The sequence below is a fragment of the Falco rusticolus genome, chromosome 5 (genome assembly GCF_015220075.1).
Source record: "Falco rusticolus isolate bFalRus1 chromosome 5, bFalRus1.pri, whole genome shotgun sequence".
Lineage (NCBI taxonomy): Eukaryota > Metazoa > Chordata > Aves > Falconiformes > Falconidae > Falco > Falco rusticolus.
In genome coordinates, this window is record NC_051191.1 from 30090743 (window position 1) to 30108294 (window position 17552).

Consider the following 17552-nt stretch of genomic DNA (forward strand, 5'->3'; position numbering starts at 1 on the left):
TGCAACCTGGTGCTTTATTTGAAAATTAATTTCCCAGGCACCTCTCTTTAGATCTTATAAATTATTTCAAATCCATTTTTGTTACAGGAAAACTATCCTGTTTCTCTCCTATTTTATCTCTAAGAACACACTCACAACTTTGGTTGTTATTCAGAGAGGAGACTATTTAGGTGTGTTTGCTTCTCATTGTCTTCCACTTAGGTTTTTTACCAGGACTCATGATCCTTTCTACTTCGTTTCAGCTCTTTGTTTCACCTTTTTTCTCCTGGTCTTCAAGTGTTTTTCCTCTTCAGTTCCATCTCATTTGTGAGCGTACCTTTTAATTCGAGTCTTGTGGTGGAGGTAGAAGTTTCCTGGACTTCTCCAATAACAGTCTTTTTCTTTCTCTTGTTTCTAAACTTAACAAGCACACTTCCTCACCAAGGGTCCAGTCCTTCCTGTCCTGGAACTGTCTTCTGTCGGGAATTAAAGACTTTAGAAGGGAGATGATCCTACCCTTCTACTTGGTCCTGATGTATGGAATACTGAGTCCAGTGATGGGTCCTCAGTACCAGAGAGTGATTGAGTTACTGGATCAAGTCCAGTGAAGGATCACAAAGAGGGTTAAGGGGCAGGAGCATCTTAGGAGAGGCTGAGAGAGCTGGGACTGCTTCACTAGGAGAAGGGAAACTTCAGAGAGATACTATGGATAGTTGAAAATTTCTTTTGGGAGGGTGCAAAGAAAACAGAGCTAGGCTTTTCTCAGTGGTGCCTGGTGACACTAGAAGAGGCAGTGGACACAGGTCGAAACAGGAAATTATGTCAAGGTAAGAAAATACTGCAAGGATGGTTGAACACTGGAACAGGTTGCCCAGAGAGGTTGTGGAGTCTCAGTCTGTGCAAAATTTTCAAGACCGGACGTGGACCTAGGCAACTGGCTCTAGGTGACCATGCTTTAGCAGAGGGGTGGATTAGATGTTCTCTAGAAGTCCTTTCCAACTTGAAGCACTCGGTGATTCAGAAGTGAAGGCAGAAGTAGTATGTCTGTTCATATTCCTCTTTGTGTTTGCCAGAGAATGACTTTAATGAAATCTTTTCATTGTATTGGTGCCTCTTGTTATTTTTTTTTTTACTTTACTGTCCTTTGCATTTCTCTTAGCTGTGCCTCTTCTTTTTAGTAAGTCATTATTCAACAGGATAGAGAGCTGGAAATCTTAGTGTTGTCACCTCATATTTCTAGAACCCATACTTGAACTTTAATTCCCCTCTTTCCGTTTTATCTCATTTTACCTTAAATATGACTTTCTAAAGCTTACCTTGCTCCTTCTGAAACATTTTTTCAAAATTTTGATGGCAGTCTCCTCATCCCTTTCTCTGATAGCTTGTATAACCCTATCTGGATTTTTGCTGTTGCTGTCACATCCTCATGTCCGATTTCACTGTGCCATCACTTCCTGTTTTCTGTTGCTCGTGTTCTGTTTTCATGCCACATTTGGCGCAGTCATCTTTTTAGAATCTGGTCACAATTTTCCCTTTCTTCCTTTTTAAAACCATCTTCTAGGAACTCTCTAAATGTTATTCTCCTTAGAGTCTCACTGTCCTTTTAATATGAACTATTGTCTTATATCTTTCTTGCTGTATTGTAAGCCATCTGTCACTGGTAATGTAACCATTTCTGTGTAATGTAGAATGGGATTTTCATGGTAGTTTTTATAGTGTCATGGTAAAACCTGTTACAATTCCTGAAAGTGTATCAGCAATGCAATGGCTTGAGGAAGCACATATGAGAAGAGTGCAATCAGGTTTTGCCAAAACTTGTGTCAGGTTTCTGATATAGGAAACTGGAGTGTGGTGTTCGTCTGGTATTTTGAGTTATGACAGATAAAGAAGTAGATGTAAATTAAGGGTGTTTAACGTAGGGAGAAAACCACAGCATTCGGAGTTAACATGCCTGTCAGTTGAAATGCTGGTGCTTTCCTTTACTGATGGACTTGCCAGTTTGCTTGGTTTTGTTTGGTTTTTTTAATTAAAAAAATTTTTTTCAGAAGGAAATTCCAGAAAAGTAATTTCCTATCGGAATATAAAATAGGAAACTTAAGAAGAAAAATAACAATATTTAGGATTTATCATATAATAAGTCTTAGAAATTGTTTACAATATGTGTATTTGTGATAATTTGTTTGCAATATATTGTGTGTGCAGTTTTTTGTGTGTGTACTTATATACATACACACATGTGTGTGCAGAAAAGGTTGCCTGAGGTTATGAGATAGAGCTGATATTAGACTTCACTGAAGTATAGACTTTGTAATAGTTGGGTTTCTTTTTTCCTAGAGTATCTTTTCTAAGAAATCAAATGATAATGATATAAAAAGCAGCTGTTAATTTGTTTTTTTAATATATCCTTTTCTAATATATTCCTGTTTAAAATAAGATTGCAGAGAAGCCTCAAGTGAAAGTTGAATGCACTATTTCTCATCTGAAGACAAGTATACCTGTAATAAAGAAATAGCAACCTACCTGCTTTTGGAGCTTTTTCATAGGCAAAAATCACTGTAGGCTCATTGGCTTTTGCCATCTTCTATTAACACTGCCTCTGCAAGACTGTGGTGTTGTAATCACTGGCTGCAGGATAATTCCTCTCTCCTTTTATACGATATGAATATCATGTAAAATAATTACAAAACTGTCAGAGATGCAGTGTATATATAGATCTCTCTGTCCTCTTGTTTCATTCCTCAAGGTAAACAGATGCTCATGGCTTATAAAAAGCCCACAGTGATCTGACAAGGAGCTTTTATCCCTCATATTGAAATTGGAGCACTGATTAATATTGTTGCCTGTAGCCTTGTGATATGTACAGTTGAAATTAGACCTTTGCAGTCGTTGTGTTAGGTTGATGCAAGCACTCTAATGGCATAATTTCTGGTTGCTGCATCACATTTCTCCAGTCTGTTCTTTGTATTCCTCTCACATTAATTGAAGTAATTTTGCCACTGAAGCGTGTTTCAAACCTCTGCATTTAAATTGAAATTTTAATTCCCTTATTGTTTGGAAAAGACGGCTGAAGATGGCTTGTTACAGGTTTCATTATCACTCAAAATTCTCCAGCTGTTGGTTCTAATGTGCAATGACTGAGTAATGCTAGGAAGAATTGTTAATAAAAGAATGGCAGCTTTTCCCAGTAGTATGAACACAATGGAAGTTATTTTGTGACAGCTTACATTTGTATGAAGTTAAAAATATTAAGTGGGAGCTTTTTTGTTTCTGATTCTGTATCCATCTAGAGTAGCACAGGTGAGCTTTAAATATCATGTACTCATGTTCTGTGTTCCTCCAGCATCTTGATAATACATGCTCTGGTGAGCAGAGCCAGTAGGATCAGGTTTGCTGTTCTGTAGTTGCACCTTATGCAAGTTGTGTTAAAACAACCTAGCTCCAACCTCCTTTGAATTGTGAAGCTTTGGGTCTGGAACAGATAGAACTCTTGCTTGATGCTGAATACATTTCAGTTATTTTCAATTTCTGTATATGCTTTTTTAAGGGATGAGTTTTTATGTTTTTCTGTTAAAAAACTGTTTTTTTCACACACCAAATGGAAAAGTTTGTTTTTGTGTGGTAATTGAGTTTACATGCATGTATATGTATGTTTTGTTTAATGTAAAACATAAAAAGGAGGTTCAGGGGGGACTTGCTCTCACAACTAACTGAAAGGAGATGTCCTGGTTTCAGCTGGGATGGAGTTAATTTTCTTCCTAGTAGCTAGTTCAGTGCTGTGCTTTGGGTCTGATGTGAGAACAACATTGATAACTGCACTGATATTGTCAGTTGTTGCTGGGTGATGTTTATACTAAACCAAGGACTTTTTGGTTTCTTGGGCCCTGCCAGTGAGAGGCTGAGGGGCATGGGAAATGGGGAGGGGACACAGCCAGGGCAGGTGGCCCAAGCTAGCCAAAGAGGCATTCCATACCATATGATGTCATGCTGGATATATAAACTGGGGGAAGAAGGAAGGGGGGGGACATTTGGCATTATGGCGTTTGTCTTCCTGAGTAACAGTTACATGTGCTGGAGCCCGGCTTCCCTGGGGATGGCTGAACACCTGCCTGCCCATGGGAAGTGGTGAGTGAATTCCTTGCTTTGCTTCTGTGTGTGGCTTTTGCTTTACCTATTAAACTGTCTTTATCTCAACCCTTGAGTTTTACATTCCTTTCAGATTCCTCTCCCCATCCCTCTGGCCGGGGGTGAGTGAGCAAGAGGCTGCGTGGGGCTTGGTTGCCGGCCGGGGTTAAACCAGGACAGGAGGTTGTAGCGAGGTGAGGTGAGGGTCGGTCTCTTGTCCCAGATAACAAGTGACAAGGTAAGAGAAAATGGCCTCTGGTTTTTCCAGAGGAAGTTTAGATTTGGTATTATGAAAAACTTCTTCACAGAAAGGGTGGTCAAGCATTGGAACAGGCTGCCCAGGGAGGTGGAGTCACCATTCCTGGAGGCGTTCAAAAAATGTATAGACGTGGCACTTGGGGACATGGTTTAGTGGTGGACTTGGCAGTGTTAATCTGCGGCTGGGCTCAATGATCTTAAAGGTCTTTTTCAAGCTAAACGATTCTATGATTCTGTGATCAGGTGCTGACAGGGGAATTTTGATGCAGAAGGAGCTTCCTAAGGAAGGGCATTGGGCAGTCTCCAAAAGGGAGAGCAGCAGAGCTAGTGGCAGTCAGGTTGGAGTTGGGGGGGTGGCTTGCACTTGGCCTGGAAGCACAAGCAGAGTTGCTGGAAGGCAGGAATCCACGTTCTAGGATACATGTTCTAGATGTGCTACAAACACTGTGGCCAAGCCAGAGCTTGAAGCAGAGGTCACACAGCAGGGCAGGCAGCAGTGGGTGAGGACAGAAGGTTTCTTGCTTGGAGGAAGCGGTTCTATCTCTAGTCTCCCCTAGTGCTGCACTGTTGTGTTGAAGGGCGGTACAGTCTGCGTAGCAGTCAATTAACTCAAGTATCGTAGAGGTCTGTAGTGTTGATCTAATTGTGCTGGCTCTACTGTTGACCCATGAGGTGCCCATAGGGAGAAATTAATATTTTCCATTTGTTTAAATAATCTAAGAGATTAAATGCTAAAAACAATTGAAGGAAGAAATGTTGTTGAATCAAGTAATTAAAGGTCATATCATAATACGATTAAATGAAAATTGCTTAGACTACTTTCTTTGCATTTCCTGGATTTTATGTGTCTAGCTTTGCAATTTTAATGAACTAATAAGACTTTGTCAATGTATGTAGAGTTTTTTTAATAAAATGTTTTAATTCCAATATACCACAAAATACTTACTCCAAACCTGATTTATTAGTGCAGGAGAACTTGATTTATTAGTGTGGGAGTTGCAGTTCCTTTGGGGTGGGATTGTGTCAAGTAACAAAACATCATGAAACTGCAGAAATAATAGGAGTGAGGATAACTGCTATTTCTGATGAAAATTTCTGGGGTTTTTTTGTTAGGATGATGACAAGAGGGAAGACCAAAGGTGGAAAGAAGGAAGTATGGAGCCATCTGACTAGTCTCACTTAAGCTTAATTTAACACTTCCTTGTGCTACAGAGCTAGGAACTGATGCGTACTTGTGTTCCACTTGTGAGCACATCCTTCTTGAGCCAGTGTGTCTTTGTCCCAAGAAATACAAAGCTGTAGCGGCAGTAATTTGTTTCTCAAGAAGTATTCCAGGGAATGCTCCACCAGCTACTTCTCTTTCTTTTTCAATGTTAAGGACTTCTATTTCAGTTTCCTTTGTCAGGGCAAGAATAATGTATGTCTCCTGCTCTGCTTTCTGAAGTGATTAATAGCATCGCGCTTTTTTCAGAGCTGACCGCTTTCTTACTGCAAATTTGCATTGTTGCCAGTTTGTTCAGTTTCTGGAGTTAAGCTGGTAGCTGTTATTGTTGCATTCAATTAAGTGTTCTTGGTGTGGCATCCAGCTATACAGGAGAAGAGATTAGTTTGCAGGTAAATTAGGTAATTTCTTATTGTGCTGATGCAGCATAGCTGAAGCATACAGAGTTTACCACCAGCATCTTTATGATGCATTAAATGTATTTTTGCTCAGCTGCTTAGATTGTAAGATCTGTATTTGTTTAATTTTTTTCAGGAGTGTTACTTCACTGTGAAATCTGACTTGTGTATCAGGAACATACCAGTCTAAACTAGAGATGTGAACCAGCTCTGTTGTCTGCATGCCAAAACATTTTACAGAAAAGTGGTTTTGTTTTTAACTGCAGGGCTTTAGAACACAACTGGACTTAGTGGGTGACAACATGGGCAGAAGTCAAAGACGTTTTAATAAGTGGAAATGCTGTGCAAACATGGTCATAAAGCTGTCGAGGCAGTCAAAAAGGAGAGGTAGCATAGGAAAAGGAAATGGAAGAGAGACTAAGCATGGGTAAAGATATTTTGGAGAATGGTGTATGAGGACAAAGACTCGCACTTACTGTGGGAAGTGGGAGTTAAACAAGGAGCTTAAAGTATTGAAATGTGTTCTCAGGAACAAAGAGGGGATATTGCTATCTGTGTGTATGCATGTGCGTATTTGTCCTCTTCTTGCTCACCAATGTGTCCTACTCGCTAAGTGTCCTCTGCCTTTCTATGCACTTCGTGTTAATCCTCCTTGAAGGCACTTGGAGTGATTAACGTCTTCCTGGAAAACGTTGGATGTTTGTAGCCCTGGGTGCAATTGAGAGTTTTAATTCCTGTTACTTGAATGTAGCTTCTACCTGTGGCTTTCCTCAGTATAGTATAGGGAGAGTCTTTCAATTAAAAGTACCATGTAGTGAGCAGAGTTCTTAGACTGTAAGTAGTCTGGAATAATGAATTTTTTTAAAAATTGCAGTGCAGATTATGCATTTAATTTATTGTCTGCCTTTCAGCTGGAACAATGAAAATCAATAAGAAAGTCTTTCATTTTGTTTCTGCACTTTTTATTGCAGAGCTGGGATTCAGGTACTGCTGTGGAACAGTTTTTTATTTTGGAATTAATGCCATAACTGGAAATAAGAGACTTTTGTTGTCTTGGGATTCTATAGATGTGCTTATTACTTATAAAATTTAAATTTTGGCTCTACTAGAAATCCTTCTGAAGTAGAAAAATAGTAATATTTTCCTAATACTTCTTGCCTTTAAGCCTTTCCCCAGCTAACATTGTGTCTTGTCATTGTTGACCTTATTGATTACAAGGAAGCCTTTTAGAAAACAGAATTGATAAGCTGACATCGCAAGGGTTGTATCTCATTTCAGATTACCTACTGAGATGTGTAAATGCTTATGCTTAAAGGAACTGTTTTCTATTAGTTTTTAATGATTGGCAAACCTTGTGACTCCTGTTAGCTGTATGGTTGAGGTACAGGTGAGAATCAGCTCTGGTGTTAAGTTGATGGATGCATAGAATATGTTCTAGCAGTTCACACAGAAGCATGGCAACTCTGAGCTTTCTTCTGTCTGCTGTTCATTCATTTAAAATATTAAAATACTCAGGTGCTAGGATTTAGTAGTAGTATTTGTGTGTCTTCAAGGAGCAATGTAATGTAAAAGCCTAAGTAATTAAGCTTGGTAGAAGCGTTGATGCTCTGTATTGCTAGAACATTTTTTCATGTCTTTTCTGTATCTTTCTCTGTTCTTTTCTCTTTTCATTTGGTTTTCTGATTGCTTTTTAAATCTATTTTAAATAAACTTGCTAGGCTAGGTTTAAAGACATTAGAATATGGAGTTTCTTTGCCTTTGAAACATCTTTTTTTTTTTTCCCTCAGTGTACTTACCAAAAACTTTATCTCATTCCTTTTTATCCTGTAATTTCCATTATTTGAGGCAGTCTGTTGCATTAAACTGTTAGTGGCTAATACTACTTCATTTGCATTGACATGTGCTTGACCTCAGCCCTTCCACTCTTAGTTAATGCACCAGCAAGCATTGAAATCTCTCTAGAGTATTATCATGTGGCTGTTAGCTCTACTAATAACCGTTCATTTAAGCTGATGAAAGTTTATTTAATAAGAAAACATGCTGTAATGAAGGTGGAGTAGAGGTGTCTAGCATCTTTTCATGGTGGAAGTAAGCTGCAGCTACGTGACAAGATACTGTCCTTAATGAATGGGAGAGGTATTTGTAACATTATGAGCTATGCTTTTGGGAATGGGCATTTCTGAACACTAAATTTAATCTTTCCTGATTATACTGTAGATGCAGTGATGAGAAGTTCTGTGCTCAAGGCAATTGCTCCTGCCATTTGATGATGCAGCCTTTCTTCAGAGTGTTCTCCTAACAGCTTGACGATTCTGTGGCTTAGTTTAAGTTTGCTTCCTTTTATAACTTTTGAACTTAGTCATATTACATACCTTCAAGTTAGTATTTCTTTTGCTATTTATGCATTAAGGCATGCATGGACTTTATTCTGTGACACATGTTATCACTTAATCTTTGAATACAGTGGATGTTTTTCCAGTGATCACTGGTCTTTTAATGAATTATTTTTTTAAACTGAATTCCATAGTAAAGTATTGGAACAAATGTAAAGAGAAATTGTTGAAGATAGATTGGGTTATGGGACAATATAAAATAATCAAGATGTCTGAGATGTCAGATTACATTTTTAAAAATGAAACTTTAAAGCTAACGAATGGTGGGTGAGAAGGTGTAATAAATGTAGTTTTTGATAAACTCACCCCAAATGTTTCAAATGCTTTAACACAGGAGTTTTCCACTGAAGTAAATAGATTTGTGTGTAGTAAAGCTGGTGTAACACTACCAGTAACTTTCAAAATGGTTTGATAGAAGAAACATTGCTATATAGACCAAGAGGAAGACTTGTGCTGAACAGCTCATAAAGGAAAATGTATGGACAGTGTGCCTGTTTGAGAAGGAGGCAATGGTTGTCTTACACTACAGTTTAATACTACCTTTTGTGAATTTATGAATGCTGTAATAAAAGTAAGTTAGTAAATTAATAGGTGAAGAGCCAATAAAAAGGAGTTAGATTCCTTTAACAACAGGGGGATAGAGCATAGGGAGTGTAAAAGATAATAAATACTATTTCAAAGGCAGCAAGAGAATAGATTTGGGGAAACTGCAAGTTTGCATTAAAAGGAAAATCTTGATGTTTTAGTTTAATGCATTAGGTCCCTATTGTTTTAGATATCATTCATATAGGGAGAGGACTTCTGGGACAGAGGTGGTCCTGAAAAAACACATTAAATCAAGAGACAAAAAAGTATGGAAATTACAAGTGAAAGGAAGAGCCTTTTTTATTATTTTTGCTGCCTTCACAATACCTACAACTGGATTGCTAGTCCATGAAAGTGCTACAGTGAGATTTAATAAAGATGTCTGAGGGCAGACCAGAGGTACTCTTAGGCCAACACTGTGTCTGATGCAGAGGATGCTTAGCTAGGAGAGTGAGGACAGAGCAAGCAATAGCAATCCTTTCCCAAAACACTCTGAGCTTCCAGCAGTTGGAAATATGCAGCTTTTGACAGAAAAGCTCATGTCTTCTGTGTCAAATAGCACTCGATAGATGTTTCTTCTTTGAATTTGTCCCTGTCGCTTTTTGCTTCACTTTAAACTTTTGGCTTCAATGCTCCTCTTTGGCAATGAGTTGTGTAGCTGACCTGTCTGATATGCTTCTTGTAGATGATACTGAATTCTTGATTTGCTAATTTCGTCTTATTGCCCAGGTGCTACTAAGGATTCGGGGCGTGGAGCTATTACAGGTACTGGGGCAGCACATGTTTCATTTCTATCAAGTTGTCACTCTAATGGCAAAAGTCTCGGATAATTCTGTGATGCCAGTAGGTACTCTTGACTTTCCGGTTTCAGTGAATTCATTTGACCATACTGTTGAAACTGTGAGCAGTTGGATAATCCTCTTGTTGTGTTTAGCCACTCTTGTTCCGTGAGCACTGCTTTCAGTTTCAACACTTCATTACTAGAAAGACATTGATGAATTACAGTCAGTGGAGGAGGAAGTAGAATGATTGATGGGTGTCAGGGCTAAGGCAAAGTCGAAAGAATTACATTTATGTAGCTGAAGTAAAGGACAGCAAGTAAGTAGCATAATTTTATACATATTTGAAATTTTATAGAGGAAAATAGCAAGTTAGGTTGGGTCATTGCCATTTAAACACTTAAATGTTGTTTATTTTTCTTTGCAGTAATGTGCTTATAATGGGTTTGTTTCCATGTTTTCATGAAGTAGAACAATAGTTTTATCAGCAAAAGATATAAAAGCTACTTCTGTAAAACAATTAATAATTAAGGCAGGACTATAGTGGTAGGGAAATGGCTGTTTTGTCTAGTAGACCTCCTATGTACTTGTGTCTGATAATATAAATTTCTTTTTAGGGGGGAAAAAAAAAGGTAAGATTAGATGGGATGATTGATTTTAGAAAGCAAGATTCTGGAGTTTGGTTTGCTGGAATTTTAGTCTCTGGAAAATACTTTTCTGCTCTAGTGCATTAAAAAAAGAATTGTGTTACTCCTTAGCTTTCATATGTACTTTCTTACTCTTGGGCACTGTGCCATATGCCGGCTGCTTGTTTTTCCTTTTGTAGAAGTGGTTGCATTTCAGTAATGTTGATGACTGTGCTGGTGGGGATCTTAATATAAAGTGCTATGTTTAAGAGAAAACAAACCCCACAAACAAAAAGTAACCCTTTTACCCTGCTCCTATATGTATATTTTCCCTGTCCTTCCCCCATCAAATGAGTTTACACTATTTATCTTAGGATGAGCTGTTTCCTTGCAACCTGATAACTTTATTTGTGTGTGTAGCTTAGAATCTTTCAAAGTAATCTTTCAAACTTCTCCCCCTTTCTGCATCATTTGGTCAGCAAATCCTTTTATCTCAACAAGGGGAGTGACCTCAGCTATTTCCAAAACATTGCAAAGGAATCATCTTCTTTAGTTCTCAGTCTTCTATAGCTCTTTGTTTGCTTTAAGCTTGTTCATTCTTACAAGACTGTTCAAAGGCGAACAAAATCGGTAGCAATTTCTTCCATCATCTTAATATCCATATCATTAATCAGCATTTGGTACTGTTCATAATCAGTGTTTTACAGCTACTAATTAATTCTCACATCCTGTGTACCTTTTCTCCTTTTCCTTTTTTTTAAGGGGAAGGAGGCAGTGACAGTTGGGAATAGCTGTCGTTGATCTGTGTGCTTTTCACATTTTTCTGTGCTTTTTAGCTAAAGACTCCCTCCTTCAGGACCGTCTGGGTGTTCTTTAAGTTCAGGGTCATCGTAGCTAGCTCATATTCACTGGTTTGTCTTGACACCAGTTCACACTGTGCTGTACACTGCCCTGTGGCGGTTTGGTAGCAGACAGTTCCCAGTTGTTGGATTTCTTAAGTGCAGCTTGGATGCAAGTTTTCCACGTGTCCCATTATTTGGATGTCCCACCCTCAAAGGTTTCATCTTGATTCTCCTTGCAAACAAAATATTGAAAAAATTTACAGAGGAGATACAGGCTTACTTCGTAAGACTTAGGATTCTAATTAAAAAATATAAATGCAGTTTAAAATCAGGCTTATTCAGTTGCTCATTACGTATTTCCAGTAATGGTGGTTCAAAGTACTCAATGTTCTTCTGCTTTCTGGATGCTATCCCCTTCCATGAAGATGATTAAGGGTGTGGAGCATCTGTCCTAGGAGGAAATGCTGAGAGCTGGGACTGCTCGGTCTAGGGAAGAGAAGGTTCAAGGTGGATCATAACAATGTATAAATACCTGAAGGGAGGGTGCAGAGGACTGAGCCAGGCTCTGTTCAGTGGTGCCCAGTGCTGGGGCCAAAAGCAATGAGAGAAAGGGAAACAGAGGTTCCCTCTGAACATCAGGAAACATTTGTTGTATTTTTTTTACTATGAGGGTGACAGAGTGCTGGCACAGGTTGCCCAGGGAGGCTGTGGCATCTCCATCCTTGGAGATATTCAGAAGCCGTCTCGACGTGGTCCTGGGCCACTCACTCAGTGGCCATGCTTGGCCAGGGGTGTTGGACCTGATGATCTCCGGAGCTCCCTTCCAACCTCAACCATTCTGTGAATCCGTGATTCTCTCCATCGTACATGGAAAATGTGGGAATTTTGCAGGCAAAACAGCCTTGACTTCTGGAGCTCTTGCTGAATTTATTGTTGGTTAACAAACTTCTGATCAGTGATTTGGGTTTTGAGGTGGGAAGACAAGAAAACATAATCAAAAAACACTTAAGGAAACATGTTTTCTTATTCTTTTTCAAGGTACAATTTCAGTCCAGCACCTTTACTGCCTTCTCTTTTCTCAAGTTATTTTTTCAATGGCTTATGCACAATCTGTTACAGTTCCTCTGATGTGACAATGGGTGGCACAGAAACTGGTGTCACCTGTAAGGTTTCTTTCTGCTACTTTTGCTTTTCATTGGTTTCCTGTGGAGCACTTTGGTTCTTCAGTTTTTCCTCTGCTACGCTTTTCCTTAGAGTGCCTGCTCTGACATGGGTCACCCACAAACTGCAGTCCCTTTGAGAGAGTGTTGCTGTTCCAGCGTGGGTCATCCCTATGCCACATTAGTCATAGCAGCCTGTCTACAAGACTGTCTCCAGCTGCTTGCAGTTGCTGGTCTCTATAAATATGTTGGAACAGGGGTGCCACATGCCACCCCAAACCAAAAGAACCCACTGGTGAATTTCTTGTCAAGTGTAAGTTGACATCCCTGAGGTAGATTTGTGGAGTTAGGAGGTTGGAGGGTCAGTTCTCTAATGCATCATCTGCTCTTAAATTTATCACATGTTCAATTCTTTGAATAGAAACCATCATTTGAGGGTGTTCTACCTTTTTACCCAATGTGAAGTCTGAACTACTGGAGTGTGAGTACCCTCCAGTTTCATAAAAAAACTTTGGATTAGATCTTTTTCTCAGGGAAGTCAGGTGCAAATCGAATAAGTGATGGCCTTGTTTAGACCTGGCTACACACATTTAAGCCATTTTTAAATAAACTTTCTTTCCTGTACCTTTTGAAAGCAAGTTCCTCGTAAAAGCAGTAGATCAATTCTCCTCCTTTTAAATGTCAGCATTGTCTTATTCATCTAGCAAGGCAGCTGAAACCTCCTAGGTTGCTGCTATCTATTTGCTGTTTTATTCAGAAGGTTCAGCTTTTCCCCTTTTGTCATACTGTGTTTGTGTATGGCTTGACTTTTTTTTTTCCTTCAAATTGTGACCTACCACATTGTTTTCTTTTAACCTTTCACAGTTGTTTGTTCGTGTTTTCATATCTGTTGTCTGAACTCAGAATAGGCTGGTATCTCAGCCGGAAAGCATTTGGTGTTCTAGCTTGAACAAACATTATTCTGTTTTATACCCTGAAGAAGCACCTAGTTGAGGGTTTTCATTTTATCTCTGCTCGTAGACTTCCAGGACTGTGAAGGTCTAGAACTAAAAATAAGTAAAATACTTCCCTCTCTTTTCACATCTATCTTACAATGCTTTCTGGAAAATTAAAATGCTGTTGAAAAACCTTTTAAGGGAGTATGTAGATTTAACTGAAAGCAGATTGGAAAACTTTGGCTAAAGTCAGGAAAGAAAAAAGAATTTTAACAAATCTTACTAGCATGTAGGTTCTAGTTTGTTATAAACCACAACATTAAAACCTTCTAAATCGGATGTTACAATAGGCAAATATTTAGCTACATTTTATTTTTAAGGCAATTAAGCTCTACTATAAACTGACTGTGACCATTAAACAATCTGCATAATGGTTCTGGTGCCACAGTTACTTTCTATAAACTTGCAATTTCTAGCCCACACAAAGCAGAGCTCTTTTTTCAGGCTTATTTCATTGATCCTTATTTTCTGAAGGGTTACTATTATTATTGTAGGTAATAATAAGTACAACAGTAAATTAGATATAGATAAGTAGATTTTAACATCAGAAATAACTAACAGATTATCGAAGCCAAGTTCTGTTGTAACCCAGGACAATATTTTAATTACTTGACTAACCCCAGTTATTTTGTATTTATTTAAGTGTGGCTTTCAATGGGAGAAACAGATTTTCAGAGTTAAAAAAAAAAATAAAAGGTGGTGGTGGGGATTACCTGCCATTTATTTTGGTACTATTTGCTCATGGTAAATCAGCTTTTTAAAGAATAACAAGATGTTTGTCTGTTGATTTACCTTCCAGCTCTTTTCTTTTGCTGTAGCTCGTCTCTGGACCCCAACCCCTGCCAGAAGAAAAAAGTTGGGGAGCTCTCTTACCTATAATTATCTTTGTGCCCAGGTACTCAAACACAATGCCATTATCTACCCCCAACCTCTCATCTTCAGGGGGGGAAAAAAACCCCACCAGTTGTTAATTTCCATTTAACTAAGCCAGGTGGGTGTAAGAAACAGGCTTGAAGGACCCTCAGGTGCTTTTTCTGGACCCTTGAACCACTCATAGTTTTCTTCTGTACATCTAATTTTCAGGTTCTCTGAAAAAGGCTGCTATTCCATTATCAGTCTTAACCGGAGTCTCATAGTGATAACTCGTCCCCTCTAAATACAATTCTGTATCTGTTAGTCTTTTTGTTAGTATGAATAGCACACAGTAGGTATAATAGGAGTATTAAAAAACAGGTAACTACTTGGGAAATCTAGTCTAAGCTGAGGAGAGAAGAGAAAGGGGAGAAAAATCTAATTAAATGTGATACCATTGCATGTTTTATAGCATCTTTAATCTTCATCATCCAACATGCTTACCACAGTGAGGATAAAGAGCAAAAAGCAGGAGCAGTATATTACACAGAACTTGAGGCTGCAATTATGTGCAGGGTGGCAATGACAGGGAAAACAAGGTTTGGTTCCTTTGCTAACTTTTTGAGTAACTCAGCATTGTGCTGAATCACTCTGTGTCCCATTATTTGGATGTCCCACTCGTGTATTTGCAGGATCATAGCAGATCAAGCTAAGTGACTATGCACTTGTGAGACTGCATCTGTAGTACCATGTCCAGTTTTGGGGGCCCTTTCTTCTACAAGAAAGGTATATACATAAGAAAGATGGGGACAGACATTAGTAGGGCCTATAGCAATAGGACAAGGGGGAATGGTTTTAACCTGAAAGAGGGCAGAGTTAGATTAGATCTAAGGAAGAAATTCTTTATTGTGAGGGTGGTGAGGCACTGGCATAGGCTGCTCAGAGAAGTTGTAGATGCCCCATCCCTGGAAGTGTTCCAGGCCAGGTTGGACAGGGCTTGGAGCAGCCTGGTCTAGTGGAAGGTGTCCCTGCCCGTGACAGGGAGGTTGGAACTAGCTTATCTTCCAACCCAAACCATTCTGTGATTCTATGATTTTCTTGTGTGGGAAGGGAAACACACACAGGAGCAAGCCCAGTGGAGAGCCCCTGGGGTGGCCGGGAGTTCAAGGCCCACAGCATCTAAGAAGATACTGCAGTAACTGGGTTTGGTTCAGCCTGTAGAAAAGAATGGCGGTTTTTTTTTGCTGTCTGTAACAATCTAAAAGAGTTAGAGGGCAAAATGGTGCCAGGATCCTCTCAGAAGTGCACAAATGAGAGGTAACTATCACTGGTTTGAGAGAACCATCTCACAATGTAGGAGAAACTGGCTGGACATAGGGAGAAAATTCTTCTCTGTGAGAGGAGTTAAACACGAGGAGCAAGAGACCTGAGAGACTGTAAATCTCTACATTTGCGGATTTCCAAACCTTCACTGGAGGTGCTGAGCAGCCTGATCTAATGTTAAAATTAGCTCTGCTTTGAGCAGGGAGTTGGATTGGAAACCTTCAGAGGTCCCTTCCAAGCTGGATCAGTATGGTATTCTAGCAATGCTATGCAAGCTGATTCCTGACCGTTGGTCTGTGCTTGCTGCCATTACATGTGAGTGTTTACTCAGTGACCACAGCATGCTTCTGAGCTACTACAGTTACTTTGCATCCTAGTGTACAGGGATTATGCAACTGTGCATTTGAGATCAGTCTTGTAGGTGTAGATAACCTTTAGTCTCACTCCTATCCTTAATGGCAGGTGCCATATAAGATGGCTCAAATGCCTTTTAATTGTAATGAACAACAAGCTCTGTAAAGCAGAGATGAATGTGACAGCAAGCAACAAGGAGGGTTTATATCATTCTAAATGCAGAGTTGCTTAATTTCCCAGCACTGCTTCTTTTGAAGTGAGTGTTCAAAACACTGGTAAGCTGAGAAAAATCTAAACCTTTCTATAATGTACTCAAAATAGTAGAACTGGCGTGGAGATGTAGCTTTTAATTTTTTTCTGTTCGTAATTGTTCAAAGTAATAAAATCCTAATAAGTGATGTAAGTAATCAGAAGTAAAGGGTTTCTGGCGCTCTGAGGATTCCAGATAACTTTGTAGTAAATTAGTGGAAAAAAAAATAGGTAAAATTTAAATACAAATTACCTATTTTTTTAAGTTTAATATTCAAGAGGGAAGGGGACAGTTGCCTCTTAAAATGTGTAAAGCTTTTTATGTTCAGGAATGGTACTAATAGTATGAAATGTTCAGCCCCCAACACTTGGGTTTCTTTCTAGAACGCACCTTTTTCTTGATTTGTTCTTTATACTGTCAGCAGAAGAGCAGCATCCACAACAAAAAATAGAAATCAGAAAATAAGGTGTTTTCTCCTAAATAAAGGTTCTTTATCTGGAGGGGATCACTACTAACCTGAAGAACAGCAAGACTTCTCTGCAGAGCAGTGTTTGTGTTGTACTCTGATCTGTTACCACTTTGTGCAGCCTGTCTCCCACTCATCTACCTCCTCTTGCATATCAGGGTTTGAAATGAGTAAAGGTTAAGAACAACTAGTTGAAATGGTATACCCAAGTTGAGTGATGAGTTGATGACACAACAGTAAATAAGTCTTTGTGATCTTTCAAATTGAAAATATTTTTATCATATGTTTGGGTCTCTTGCATAATGCAAGTGATAGTGTGTTGCTAGCTGAATGCAGGCGCAAAATTGTGGTCTTGATTTCAACTTTGCCAATGATAGACGTAGTCCCTGTTATGAATTTAAAAAGGATTACTTCTTTCTAGTCTTGCTGTCAGTGCTCACCTTGTTTTTCTTGACTGTGCATGGCATTGGCTGTTCCCTCAGCTGACCCACCACGGTGATTTTCCAAGTCCCTTTCTAACCTTACTGTTTTTCAGGATAGGTGACCGTGTTGTTAACATGGCCCATATGGTTATTTGGACTTTAAAGCCAATTTAAACTACTTCTGCTTTTGTTTCCCGGTAGTCAGCAGAGCAGTTGTCGTTATTACTGCTCTTCCTGTTCACTTTCTACTTCCCTTTCTTTTCCTTCCATCTCTGTAACACTTGATCTCCCTGCTTGTGAAGAACAAAGCCTTTGTGATGACAGTGTGGTTATTTGCTGAAAGTGAGTTTTAAGAACTGTTTTTCCCCAGGACATAAGGGTGAAACACAAAGTTGTCAAGGTTTTTTTCATAACAATGCTGTTGGATCTATCTGTGGTGTGGTTTTAATTTTGTGTGTTCTTGTAGACACCTTTGCTTAGTTTTAGTTGTTTATACTACTGTTCTGTGGTAGCCTATCCAGCACAC

The 17552-nt window shown here is 39.1% G+C and overlaps 1 protein-coding gene across 3 annotated transcripts in view; it reads left to right on the plus strand.

Annotated features, from left to right (window-relative positions):
• The window catches only part of EXOC4 (exocyst complex component 4), a 408367-nt gene that overhangs the window by 23991 nt on the left and 366824 nt on the right, over window positions 1-17552 (plus strand). The gene's annotated exons all lie outside the window — the stretch shown is intronic.